The following is a 12481-nucleotide window of genomic DNA, read 5'->3' on the forward strand; positions in this document are numbered from 1 at the left end:
CAGTGTGTGTGCCCGCGTGGCCGGCATGGTTCCCTGGATGTCAGCAAGGGCCCCACATCACCCAGCGCAGGGCTGGGCACCAAGGAGCTGCCTCCCGAGGACTGGGTGCTGCCGCCGGAGAGTCCAGGCCCAGGTTCCTTCCCTGACCCTGGCGCCCCAGCCCATATGACCTGCTGGGCTTGTTTTTGTTGCTATTGTGTTTGTTGCCCTTTTGGGGGTTTTTTTTGAGATAGGGCCTTGCTCAGTCACCCAAGCTGAAATGCAGTGGCAAGATCACAGCTCACTGCAGCCTTGACCTCCTGGGCCCCAGGGATTCTCCCACCTCAGCCTCCCAAGTAGCTGACACCCATAGTCCATGCCACCACAGCCAGCTGATTTTTTAATTTTTTTATTTTTTGTAGAGATGGGGAGTCTCACTATGTTGCTTGTCTCAAACTCCTGGTCCCATGTGATCCTCCTGCCTCAGCCTCCCAAAGCACTGGGATGACAGGCGTGAGCCGCTGCACCTTGCCTGACCTTGATTTCAGTGATGGTTTCACAGTGTACACTTAGGTCAAAATATATCAAATTATATTCTTTAAGTATGTGCAGCTTGTTGTTTGACAATTTCAACTCAATAAAGCTGTTTTTCAAAAAAAAAAAGTTAAAAAGAAGAAAGACATGTGATATTGAAATGAGACGGTAGTCATAGCAAAAATAAGGTTACCGTGGATTAATTTCCTACACCTTACACCAGAAATATATGTGAATTATCAGAGATCTAATGTGAATGGATCAGACATAGAAACATAAAATGACATGAAACCACAACGAGGGGTCCTCTGTGCTAGGGGACAGCTCCGTGTCTGGATTTCGTGGTTAAAAACGGCGCAGAACTGCACAGTCATCCCAGTGATGATTTCCCAGCTGTGACTCAGCCTCTAGTTCCCAAGACACCACCACTGGGGGAGGAGGGACCTCCTGTGCCATTTTCACAACTTCCTGGGAATCTCTAACCATTTCCAAATAAAAAGCGTTTGAAATGGATGAGCAAAGCATGAAGGCCTAGAAGGAAACAAGAATGGACTTTGCTATATTCTCTATATTTAAAAAACTCCTTTTGCTGGGCTCGGTGGCTCATGCTGGTAATCCCAGCACTTTGGGAGGTCGAGGCGGATGGATCACTTGAGGCCAGGAGTTTGAGGCCAGCCTGGCCAGCATAGAGAAACCCCGTCTCTACTAAAATTACAAAAATTAGCCGGGCGTGGTGGCGGGTGCCCGTAATCCCAGCTACTCAGGAGGCTAAGGCACGAGAATCGCTTGAACCCAGGAGGCAGAGGCTGCAGTGAGCCGAGATTGTGCCATTGCACTCCAGCCTGGGCGACAGAGTGAAGCTCCGTCTCAAAATTAAGTAATTAATTAAATAAAATTAAAAACAACTTTTGCTTTTACAAAAAAGATAAGAAATTAAACAGATGAATGACAAAATGGGAAAACATTTTCAAGTCGTATCATGGCCAAACTTGGGTTTGGATTAATAGCTCTGATGTATTAGTAGTTTCTACAAATAAAGAAAAAGGCAAACATTATTTTTTTAAATGGCCCAAAGAAATGAATAACAGAAAAGGAAAATTCCAGTGTCCTTTAATTATATGAAAACATGCTCAAAAAAAATAGCAAGTAGAAGAATTTTAAACTGAAGCAATTTTATCCATGGAAGTGTGAATATTCATTTTTTATGTTAGTATTTTAATCAATTAGTAAATGTTTTGAGTATAGTTCAGGCAACCCAGCTAAGTGATCCTCTTTTCAACTATAAGTTTTATGAAATCTTAATGTAGGTAGAGTATTTCCGATGAGAATGTCGTGTACAAATTCAGATGTTCTGTAAGTGTGAAATACACACCAAATTTTGAAAACTTTGTGTTAAAAAAGAATGACAGTATCTCATTACCAAATTTTTTATTGATTACATGTTGAAATGATACCATTTAGGCTATATTGGGTTTGGTAAATACATTACTAAAACTGATTTCACCTGTTTTTTTTTAACTTTTATTGTGGCTACTAGAAAATGTAAAATTATGCCTGTGACTCGGATTTTATTTCCATCAGACAGCACCAACCTGGACTTCCTCATTTTTCAGATGAGAAAACTATGGAAGGGGCTGAGCATGATGGCTCACACCTACAATCCCAGCACTTTGGGAGGCTGAGGCAGGCAGATCACTTGAGGTCAAGAGTTCAAGACCAGCCTGTCCAACATGGTGAAACCCCATCTCTACTAAAAATACAAAATTATCTGGGCATAGTGGTGCGGGCCTGTCATCCCAGCTACTTGGGAGGCTGAGGAAGGAGAATCGTTTGAACCCAGAAGGCAGAGGTTGTGTTGAGCTGAGATTGCACCACTGCACTCCAGCCTGGGTGACAGAGTGAGAAAGGAAAGGAAAGGAAAGGAGAGGAGAGGAGAGGGGAGGGGAGGGGAGGGGAGGGAGAAAGGAAGAAAGGAAGAAAGGAGGAAGGAAGGAAGGAAGAAAGAAGGAAAGAAGGAAGGAAGAAAGAAGGAAAGAAGGAAGGAAGGAAGAAAGGAAGAAAGGAGGAAGGAAGGAAAGAAAGGAAGAAGGAAGGAAAGGAAGGAAAGAAGGAAGGAAAGAAGGAAGGAAGGAAGGAAGAAAGGAGGAAGGAAGGAAAGAAAGGAAGAAAGAAAAAAGGAAAGGAAGGAAGGAAGGAAGGGAGGGAGGGAGGGAGGGAGGGAGGGAGGAAGGAAGGAAGGAAGGAAGGAAGGAAGGAAGGAAGGAAGGAAGGAAGGAAGGAAGGAGAACTACAGAAGGGAGAAAGCACAGCCCTCTCTCCGAGCCTGGCTGGAAGCTTTCTGTCACCCTCCCATTGTCTGTGTCCCCCAAACTGGCACACGGGGGACCAAGCAGCTGCTTCTGTACCTGCAGGCATCCACCCTTCTGAGAAGGAGCGTTCTCTGGCCACTCACTCACTCCCAGGTGCCCACAGGCCTCCTGTGCACTCCCCGGGGTCCCCCCCTCCTACTGTGAACTCCCGGGGTCCCCCTCCTACTGTGAACTCCCCGGGGTCCCCCCTCCTACTGTGAACTCCCCGGGGTCCCCCTCCTACTGTGAACTCCCGGGGTCCCCCCCTCCTACTGTGAATTCCCGGTGTCCCCCTCCTACTGTGAACTCTCCGGGGTCCCCCCTCCTACTGTGAACTCCCCGGGATCCCCCCTCCTACTGTGAATTCCCGGTGTCCCCCTCCTACTGTGAACTCCCGGGGTCCCCCCTCCTACTGTGCACTCCCGGGTCCCCCTCCTACTGTGAACTCCCCGGGTCCCCCCTCCTACTGTGAATTCCCGGGTCCCCCTCCTACTGTGAACTTCCGGGGTCCCCCTCCTACTGTGCGCTCCCCGGGGTCCCCCTCCTACTGTGAACTCCCAGGGTCCCCCCTCCTACTGTGCGCTCCCCGGGGTCCCAGCCCTCTCACATTCTCCTTCCTTACTTAACAAAGTTCTTTACTTTGTGTCCGATGAGCTTGCGTTTCGGTTCCTGATATCGAAGCCTAGTCTCTGCTTTCCCGCGATTCCCAAAACGGGAGACAAACATGTGGGGATTGAGAGATGGTTTTAGGAGATACCAGGAGAGTTCGAGAGTGAGGAAGTTCCTATTCACAGAGAACGCAGCTGTTCGGTGCTCACCTGGCCCGTAACACTAGGAGCTGAGGGCCTTGCCTCAGGGAGCAGCAGCCGGAAGCTGGTACCAGCGCTTCATTTTGTCCCTGTGTGTTGCTCAAATTAACCTCAATTCATGGCAGGAGATGCTGGGTTTTTTTATTAGAGATATTGCCTTTCTCTTTAATTATTTAAGTTTTTTTAAGTGACCTAATTTTATATCGAAGGGAGAATGCAATTTTTAAAAAAAGGAGGAAAAAGTGAGTTAATTATTTTAAACACACGGAGTGAACAGCAAACAGCATCGTGGCAGGTCAGGCAGTGAAAGTCAGAAGGGCGCCGGGCAGTGGCCGAAATTTAGGAACCCGAATCAGGCCACACCCTCACACCACAGTGGGATAAACAGGCTCAGTCAGACACCGTGGCTCACGCCTGTAATCTCAGCCACTCGGGAGGCTGAGGCAGGAGGATCGCTTGAGCCCAGGAGTTCGAGGCTGCAATGAGCTGTGATCACACCACCGTACTTCAGCCTGGATGACAGAATGAGACGCTGTCTATAAAGAAATGTTAAAATTAGCTGGATGTGGTGGCGAGGACCTGTAGTCCCAGCTCTTCTGGAGGCTGAGGCAGGAGGATGGCTTGAGCCCAGGAGGTTGAGGCTGCAGTCAGGCTGCACTCCAGCCCGTTTGATAGAGTGAGATCCTGTCTATAAAAGAAAATTTAAAAGCAAATAAAATATAAAAGATAAAACAAAACCGAAGCCCCCCTCCCTTCCTTCTGAACCCTTGTTCTCCCTAAAGCAGCTCTGCCCGGGCTCTGTGGCCAGACTCTAGAACCCTCACGTAGTCCCTTCCTGGTCCCTGGCACCCTCCTGCTCTGAGACTCTGCTCTGCCTGCCCCTGTACCCCACAGGGTGGCCGCCCCCAGGCCCTCCCGCAGGGCCCAGCTAGGGAGCGGAGCCCACACAGCATGGCTGTGCCATCGGCCAACAAGCTTTCCTCCCCCCACGCCCCCATCCACCTGCATGCAGGGGCCTGGTGAGGGCAGCTTCCCGCTGGACCAGCCACCCGCAGCCACAGCCGAGCTGATGGTGACAGGAGCTTCTGCACCTCGGCCCCACCGCATGGAGCAGGATCCACAGCCCAGGGGAGGCCCAGCGTGGGTGCCCAGGGGTGTTTGTTGAATGAATGAGTGAGCACAGTGAGCCTCCCCCCAAGCCTGGAAGTCGGCTTTAGTCCCCTTCCTGCCTCCACTAAGTCCGGAGGGCCTCCCATTGCTGCAGGACACGCCCCCCCCACCAACACTTCATGATCAGGAGGGCCCTGAGGCCACAGAGCCCTGGTTCCCACCCACCACTGCCTCAGAGGGGCCTCTGCTCCCCCCCATGCTCCTGCCCTCCTGCCCCTCTCAAGCCCCTCTCCATCTTTCACTTCCCCTCCCTCTGTCTCTCCCCCTCCCTCCATCTCTCCCCCTCCCTCTGTCTCTCCCTCTCTCCGTCTCTCCCCTCTCTCCATCTCTCCCCCTCCCTCCGTCTCTCCCCCTCCCTCCGTCTCTCCCCCTCCCTCTGTCTCTCCCCCTCCTTCCTTCTCTCCCCCTCCCTCTGTCTCTCCCCCTCCCTCCATCTCTCCCCTTCCCTCTGTCTCTCCCCTCTATTCCTCTGTCTCTCTCTTATGCTCTCTCCTCTCTCTGTGTATCTCTCCCCTCCCCCTCCCTCTCTCTCTGTTTATCTCTCTTCTGTCTCTCCTCTCTCTCTGCTCTGTCTCTGTTTGTCTCTCTCTTACCTTCTCTCCCCTCTCTCCGTCTCTGTCCCCTCCCTCTCTCTCTATCTCTCTGTCTCTCTTTCTCTCTGTCTCTCTCCCTTTCTCTCCCCCTCCCTCTATCTCTCTGTCTCCCTCTGTCTCTCTCTCTCTCTCTCTGTCTCTCTCCTGTCTCTCTCCCTCTCTCTCCTCCTCCCTCTGTCTCCATCTCTTTCCCTCTCTCTCTTCTCCTCTCTGTTCCCAGCGGGGCGTGGCTGCCCCAGGAGAGCTGAATGAGGTCTCTGAGCGCTTTGTTGGGCCCTGGAGGAGGGTCATTCGGGCCAGAGGTGCCTTCACAGCGTCACTCAGCAGCCAGGGGACTAATTAAGAGCTTGAGTTACCCTAGCAGGGCTGGAAATGGGACCTGCCCCTGCCCCTCCGCCCTCCCCGGAGGGGCCGCTGAACCCCCTCCGCGCTGGGCTGCTGGGTGAGGGTGGCTGGGGCCTCCCCGGAAGTGACCAGGGCAGGTTCGGTCATTTCTCTGGAATCAGAGCTGCATCCAGCTGCCCACCCCCCGCCCCCGCCACAAAGAAACAAACAAACATTCCGGCCAGTTTCTGATTTTCCCAGACGCGCACTGAAGCCTGAGCGGCCTCGAGGTCTCTGGGGCCAGCGTCCTGCGCAGAGCCCAGCACAGGTGACCGCCCCGAGGCCTCCAGCGCAAAGAGCAGAGGGTGGGGTCACACCCTTCCCCACCGGGCCCCACTCCCTTCTAATTTGGGAGTGACGTCACCCCCGCCTCAGCCACGTTGGAGGAAAAGTTCCCCATTCACAGGAAGGCGAGATTTGCGGTGATCCCGAAATAGCCCCAAAGGGCCGCCTGCCACCCCCGTCATGCCCAGAAACCACGCCAGGGAAGGACAGAGGGCAACGGCTCCCGGGCCTTTGAAGCCCACGGGAGACTTGAAGAACGTCCGGAAGACCAGGCTCTGCTGGGGGCCAGCCCAGCCCCCGGAGCCTGTGAGAATGGCTCAGGGAAGGAGCCTGTGAAGCAGCGGGGAGGCGGGGAAGGGACAGGCCCTGCCCGGGGCCCCGAGGGACGAAGCCCTGTGCACTCTGAAACCGGACTTCTGGCCTCCGAAGGGGGAGAGTGCATTCCTGTGGCTCCCGGCCCCACGCCCCAGCGAGGGAGGGACCATCCTCACTCTTGGCAGCCAAGATCCCGAGTGCAGAGCTTCCGGGACTTTCCCAGGCCACACAGCCACCCCGAGGCAGACGGGACACAGAGCCTTGCCCCAGCTCCGCTGTGCACAGTGTGGCCTCAGACAGCCCCCTCACGCCTCTGCACCTCAGTGTTTGCATCTGTAGAACGGGACTGGTCCTCAGCCTCCACCTCGAAGGGTTGGGTGGGGTTGCATGGAATTTGCCAAGGAAGCAAAGAGTCTGCGGAGATCACTGCTAATATCACCAGGGCCTGAGCCAGCAGGGCCCACCCTCTGAGGCCATTCAGGCCCCGTCAAGGGTCAGCAAGAGGGAGGAGGCCTGGCAGCTCCGTCCACCCCCTCGGTCCTTCCTTGCTGAGCTGGCCCTCCCTGGGCCCCAGAAAGACAATGGGGGTGTCAGAGGTTCCTCCTGCAGGACGGCCCAGGGCCCCAGCGAGCCTGGGGTTGGAGGGGGAATTCCCACCCACAGGGAGGCACTGGGGCTTCAGGAAATGCCTGGGCAGAGGGAAGAGGGCAGGCCAGGAGGGGGTCTGTGCTCTCAACCCTCTGCAGGTGGGCTTCTGGCTGTGGCTTGGAAACATGAGGACCTGAGTTGGGGCTGGGGCCCAGGTGGACACCATTCCGTAGAGAAGCTGCGTTTGCACCGGCCATGCTTTCCCAGCAGGATGGCGTGGCTCAGGCGTCCCCATCCTCTGGGTAGAAGGTCTTCCTGCCACACTGAGGCCAGCCAACACCCTCTGCCCCTGTGCCGTGTCCACCATCGTCCGGCTGGAGCCCTGGGGAAAGGCCCCAGAGGCCTGGACTGTCCAGATCCACAGGCACAAAGCAAACTCACGAGCAGCCTGAACCCAGAACGAACCTGCTTTCATTCCAGCAGACACGCACTCCGTGCCTCACCTTCAATGATAATACCTGAGTATTGATCACTTTCTCTAATGCCAGACGTCGTTCTAAGGGTTTGTATCTATGAACACACTCGCAGGGACCTTGACAGAGGTTCTGTGATCTCCCCATTTCACAGACAGAGAAATCGAGGACAGGGAGATGGACGCAGCATCCCCAAGGTCGTGTGGTTAGTAAGGAAAGGCCCGGAATCTGACCCCAGGCAGCCCATCCCTTCAGTCCATGTTAAGCTCCCCCGCTGTTAAAATGGCATGTTTTTATTGTATGGTTTGGTCCTGTTTTCATTTTGAGTTTGTTATGGAAGGCGAGGGCCTGGGGTCAGATGGGCTAGGCACATACTCCAGGGGCCTCTGAGGTCCTGACGGCGCAGGAGGACCGGGAATCACGTCGAGTCTCCAGCATCTTCCCATGGACGGGTGCTCCCGGCTGGCATTGCTGATCCCTGAGTCAAACGATGCTTGTCCTGCCATGGACGGGCACTCCCGGCCAGCATTGCTGTTCCCTGGAGTAAAATGATGCTTGTCCCGCCATGGACGGGTGCTCCCGGCCGGCATTGCTGTTCCCTGGAGTAAAATGATGCTTGTCCCGCCGTGGACAGGCGCTCCCGGTCAGCACTGCTGTTCCCTGAGTCAAACGATGCTTGTCTTGCATCTCCAGGCCCCACAGGCAAGTGCTCCTCAGGCTCTTGTGGGGAGGAAGAGAGGAGAACGCCATCCCCTCAGCACCACCCCCAGCACAGGAGTGTCCACCACCCTCGTGGTCCTGATGCCACTGTCCTGAGCTGCTGTGACAGGTCTGGGAGACTCCTGGATCCTCCAGCCTTCCCACGCCGGGGAGACAAGGGGTCTCTTGCCCCCAACAGCTGAGCAAACAAGCCCAGGTCAGGGAAGAGGCTCCCCAAGTTGGTGGCAGATCCTGGTTCTGACTCTATGCAGACTCCAAGTCAGAATTCTCCCCATGCGTCCACACGGCCAGCTGAGGACGAGGTAAGTATTCCTGCACCTGGTTGGGCCTTGGGCCTGCGGAGCCGATGAAGTGGGAGCTCAACCAGCTGGGGTGGCCAGACCCCCACCTTCATGCATGGGTCCTTCTAGAGCCCTTCTTGTCACAGCTGCAGGCAGGCCTCAGTTTCCCTGTCTGTAAGAGGGACTGTCTAAGAGGGACTGTAAGTTTCCCTGTCTGCAGTGTTTCCATTCCCAGGAGCTGCCCCAAGTCACAGCAGCACCAGGCATCTCCCCCCAGATGGCACCGACAGCACCCACAAAAATTTGCCGGGGGCTGCTGAGCCCAGGCCACACAGCCAGAGCAGGGAGGCCTTCCTGGTGGAGGGGCCTCGTCACCCAGCCCTCAGTGAGGTGTGGGTCTGCCGGCGTCTATCCTGAGTCCGTCCGAGCACCAAGGTTACAGCCCCTGTGCTGGGGCAGAACTGCATGTCCGTTGGGCTGCAGATGGGGAGGTGCCCTGGGGACCCAGGAGGGGTGGACGCCTCCACCAGGGCCTTCTCCACTGGCCCAGCCTGGGCAAGATGCGGGCCCCAGGTCAGCATCCACCCTGTCCCCCGTGGGATCTCGGGGGCCCGGCCAGCCCAGCTGTGCCTGTCCTGACCTCCACCGGCCCACACAGGCCCTGCCCGGACAGGTGGGAAGCTCAGAAGTCAGGAGCTGAGCCCAGAGCCAGGTTCCCGCCCTGGAGCATCACTGGGGCCCGTCTCCACGTGGGCACGATGGGCAGCCTCCACCTGAACCTGAGGCCATGGACAGCTTCACCACACGGGGTTCTCACAGCACCTGGCCCTTCCCTCCTCCCTGTGCCAGGCCTGGGCTGGACTCAGGACTTGGGGACAGCTGTGACCCTGTCCCCGGGAGCACAGGGGCCATTGTGAGTATCCCAGGCAGTCGCTGCTCCCCGCTGAGCCTCAGCTTCCCCACCGCTGAGTGGGGCTCCCTCTGCCCCCCACCCCTACGCCCACACGTGCACGGCTGGGCTGGGGTCTGAGGGTGACCTTGCTTCCCGGTGGGCTCCCCCAGAAGGAGCCTGTTCCCTGGGCTGCCCGCCCGCCCGGCCGCCCACACGCCCACCAGGCAGCCGTAGGGACACTTCCTGGCCGCCCGCCAGCTTCCCGACTCGCCTGCAGTGATTCCTGGCACCCGGCCAGCCGCTGTCACTGGCCCCGGGGGGGCCCTCAACATTCTTGGCTTTTGTTTCTGATGACGCTGGGTCCACTGGGAAGGGAGAGACCAGAGCAGGAGGGGGTCAGGGAGAGTCAGCGATGCAATGGCAGGACCCCCAGGCCCCCCACCACAACGCCGGGCCCCCCACGCCTCCGGGGTCCACGGAGGAAAGGTGGCAGTGGGGGCACTGTGTTGACGTTGGACTCCCAGTGTAGGGTGGGAGTCGTCTCCTCGAAGAGGCAGAGGGAGCACAAGGGGCCTTGGGTGCTGCTGGGCACTCCCGAACTGAAGGCGGGCAGAATGGACTCAGCACCAGCCCTCGGATGAGGGGCTGGGGACAGCAGTGGGGCCTTGTCCTCCCGCCGACTCCCAGGGGTGTGAGGGTGAGGTCGAGAGGGCCACAGGTCGGAGTCTGACCCTGCCCCGCGGGGACATCGCTGCGTGTACAGCCCTCCCCTAGGCCCCACCGTCCACGGGGGCCCCTCTGGATTAAGAGCAGCGACAACTGTTCCTATTTATACCGCCTGGCTTCAGGTCCACAGGCTGCAGCCACAGAGCCCATCCAGGAATTCTGCTGCTCTCAGTTTACATTTAAAATAAATGTTTCCTTAACTCGCATCTCATGGCTGGCGGTGAACGTCAGGAATTGTGAGCGCACATCCCGTCCTCCCTGCTCGACGCTAAGGATGGGGGTCCCCTGGGCAGTAGGGATGGGGGTCCCTGGACTGAGCCTGGAGAGTGGGGACGGGGGTCCCCTGTGCCGAGCCCAGAGTGGGGACAGGGGTCCTCTGGGCCGAGCCCAAAGAGTGGGGACGGGGGGTCCCTGGACCGAGCCCAGACAGTGGGGATGGGGGTCACCTGGGCCGAGCCCAGAGAGTGGGGACGGGGGGTCCCTGGACCGAGCCCGGACAGTGGGGACAGGGTTCCCCTGGGCCAAGCCTGGATGGTAGGGACGGGGGTTCCCTGGACCAAGCCTGGATGGTGGGGATGGGGATCCCGTGTGCTGAGCCCAGAGAGTGGGGGTGGGGGCCCCGGGCCAAGCCTGGACAGTAGGGACGGGGATCCCGTGGGCTGAACCTGGACAGCAGGGACGGGGCTCCCGTGGGCTGAGCCTGGACAGCAGGGACGGGGATCCCGTGGGCTGAGCCTGGACAGTTGGGATGGGGATCCCGTGGGCTGAGCCTGGACAGTAGGGATGGGGCTTCCTGGGTTGCGCCTTGACAGTAGGGACGGGGATCCCGTGGGCTGAGCCTGGACAGTTGGGATGGGGATCCCGTGGGCCGAGCCTGGACAGTAGGGATGGGGCTTCCTGGGTTGAGCCTGGACAGTAGGGACGGGGATCCCGTGGGCTGAGCCTGGACAGTAGGGATGGGGCTTCCCTGGGTTCAGCCTGAACTGTAGGGACGGGGCTCCCATGGTCCGAACCTGGACAGTAGGGACGGGGCTCCTGTGGGCTGAGCCTGGACAGTAGGGATGGGGCTCCCATGGGCCTAGCTGTCCCCAGACACTGGAGACCTAGCCATCAGGAGCAGAGCCTGTGTGTGTGAGTGGCCGCCCCCGCCTCCCACGATCCAGAGGCTTCCTGTGGGCTTGCTGTGCTGTGCCTTGGTTTCTCACCTGGCCAGGCACCCCTGTCCCCAGACGCTGCACCCAGGGCTCCAACCAGGGCATCAGCTGGTGTGACCCAGGCCCAGCAGGGAGCAGAGGCTGGCTCAGCTGGGGTGGGGGAGTTTACAGAAGAGACTCCATGCTGCCTGGGCAGCTCAGGGAGCACCCAGGAGTGACAAGCCCAGGGCCTGCAGCAGCAGGAAGCCATTACCTTAGTAAGAGCATCAGTCAGCAGGAGATGCATCCTAGAGACACAGGGCTACTGTGGGAAACCAAGATGCAGAGAGAGCAGAGGAAGAAATATCCTCGCCTCTCTTCCTCCTGCCTTCCAGTCTCTGACTCAGTGCTGCCATTGGCTAGTCTCAACAGGATCAGTGCTTCCCATTGGCCAGCCTCAACAGGAGCAGTGCTTCCCATTGGCCAGTCTCAACAGAATCAGTGATTCCCATTGGCCAGTCTCAACAGGATCAGTGCTTCCCATTGGCCAGTCTCAGTAGGATCAGTGATTCCCATTGGCCAGTCTCAACAGGATCAGTGCTTCCCATTGGCCAGTCTCAACAGGATCAGTGATTCCCATTGGCCAGCCTCAACAGGATCAGTGCTTCCCATTGGCTAGTCTCAACAGGATCAGTGATTTCCATTGGCCAGCCTCAACAAGATCAGTGCTTCCCATTGGCCAGTCTTAATAGGATCAGTGATTCCCATTGGCCAGTCTCAACAGGATCAGTGCTTCCCATTGGCTAGTCTCAACAGGATCAGTGCTTCCCATTGGCCAGTCTCAATAGGATCAGTGATTCCCATTGGCCAGTCTCAACAGGATCAGTGATTCCCATTGGGGCCAGCCTCAACAGGATCAGTGCTTCCCATTGGCCAGTCTCAACAGAATCAGTGATTCCCATTGGCCAGTCTCAACAGGATCAGTGATTCCCATTGGCCAGTCTCAACAGGATCAGTGATTCCCATTGAGGCCAGTCTCAACAGGATCAGTGATTCCCATTGGCCAGTCTCAACAGGATCAGTGCTTCCCATTGGCCAGTCTCGACAGGATCAGTGATTCCCATTGGGGCCAGTCTCGACAGGATCAGTGATTCCCATTGGCCAGTCTCAACAGGATCAGTGCTTCCCATTGGCCAGTCTCGACAGGATCAGTGCTTCCCATTGGCTAGTCTCAACAGGATCAGTGCTTCC

This window comes from Theropithecus gelada, chromosome 3 (assembly GCF_003255815.1).
Source record: "Theropithecus gelada isolate Dixy chromosome 3, Tgel_1.0, whole genome shotgun sequence".
In the NCBI taxonomy this organism is placed as follows: domain Eukaryota; kingdom Metazoa; phylum Chordata; class Mammalia; order Primates; family Cercopithecidae; genus Theropithecus; species Theropithecus gelada.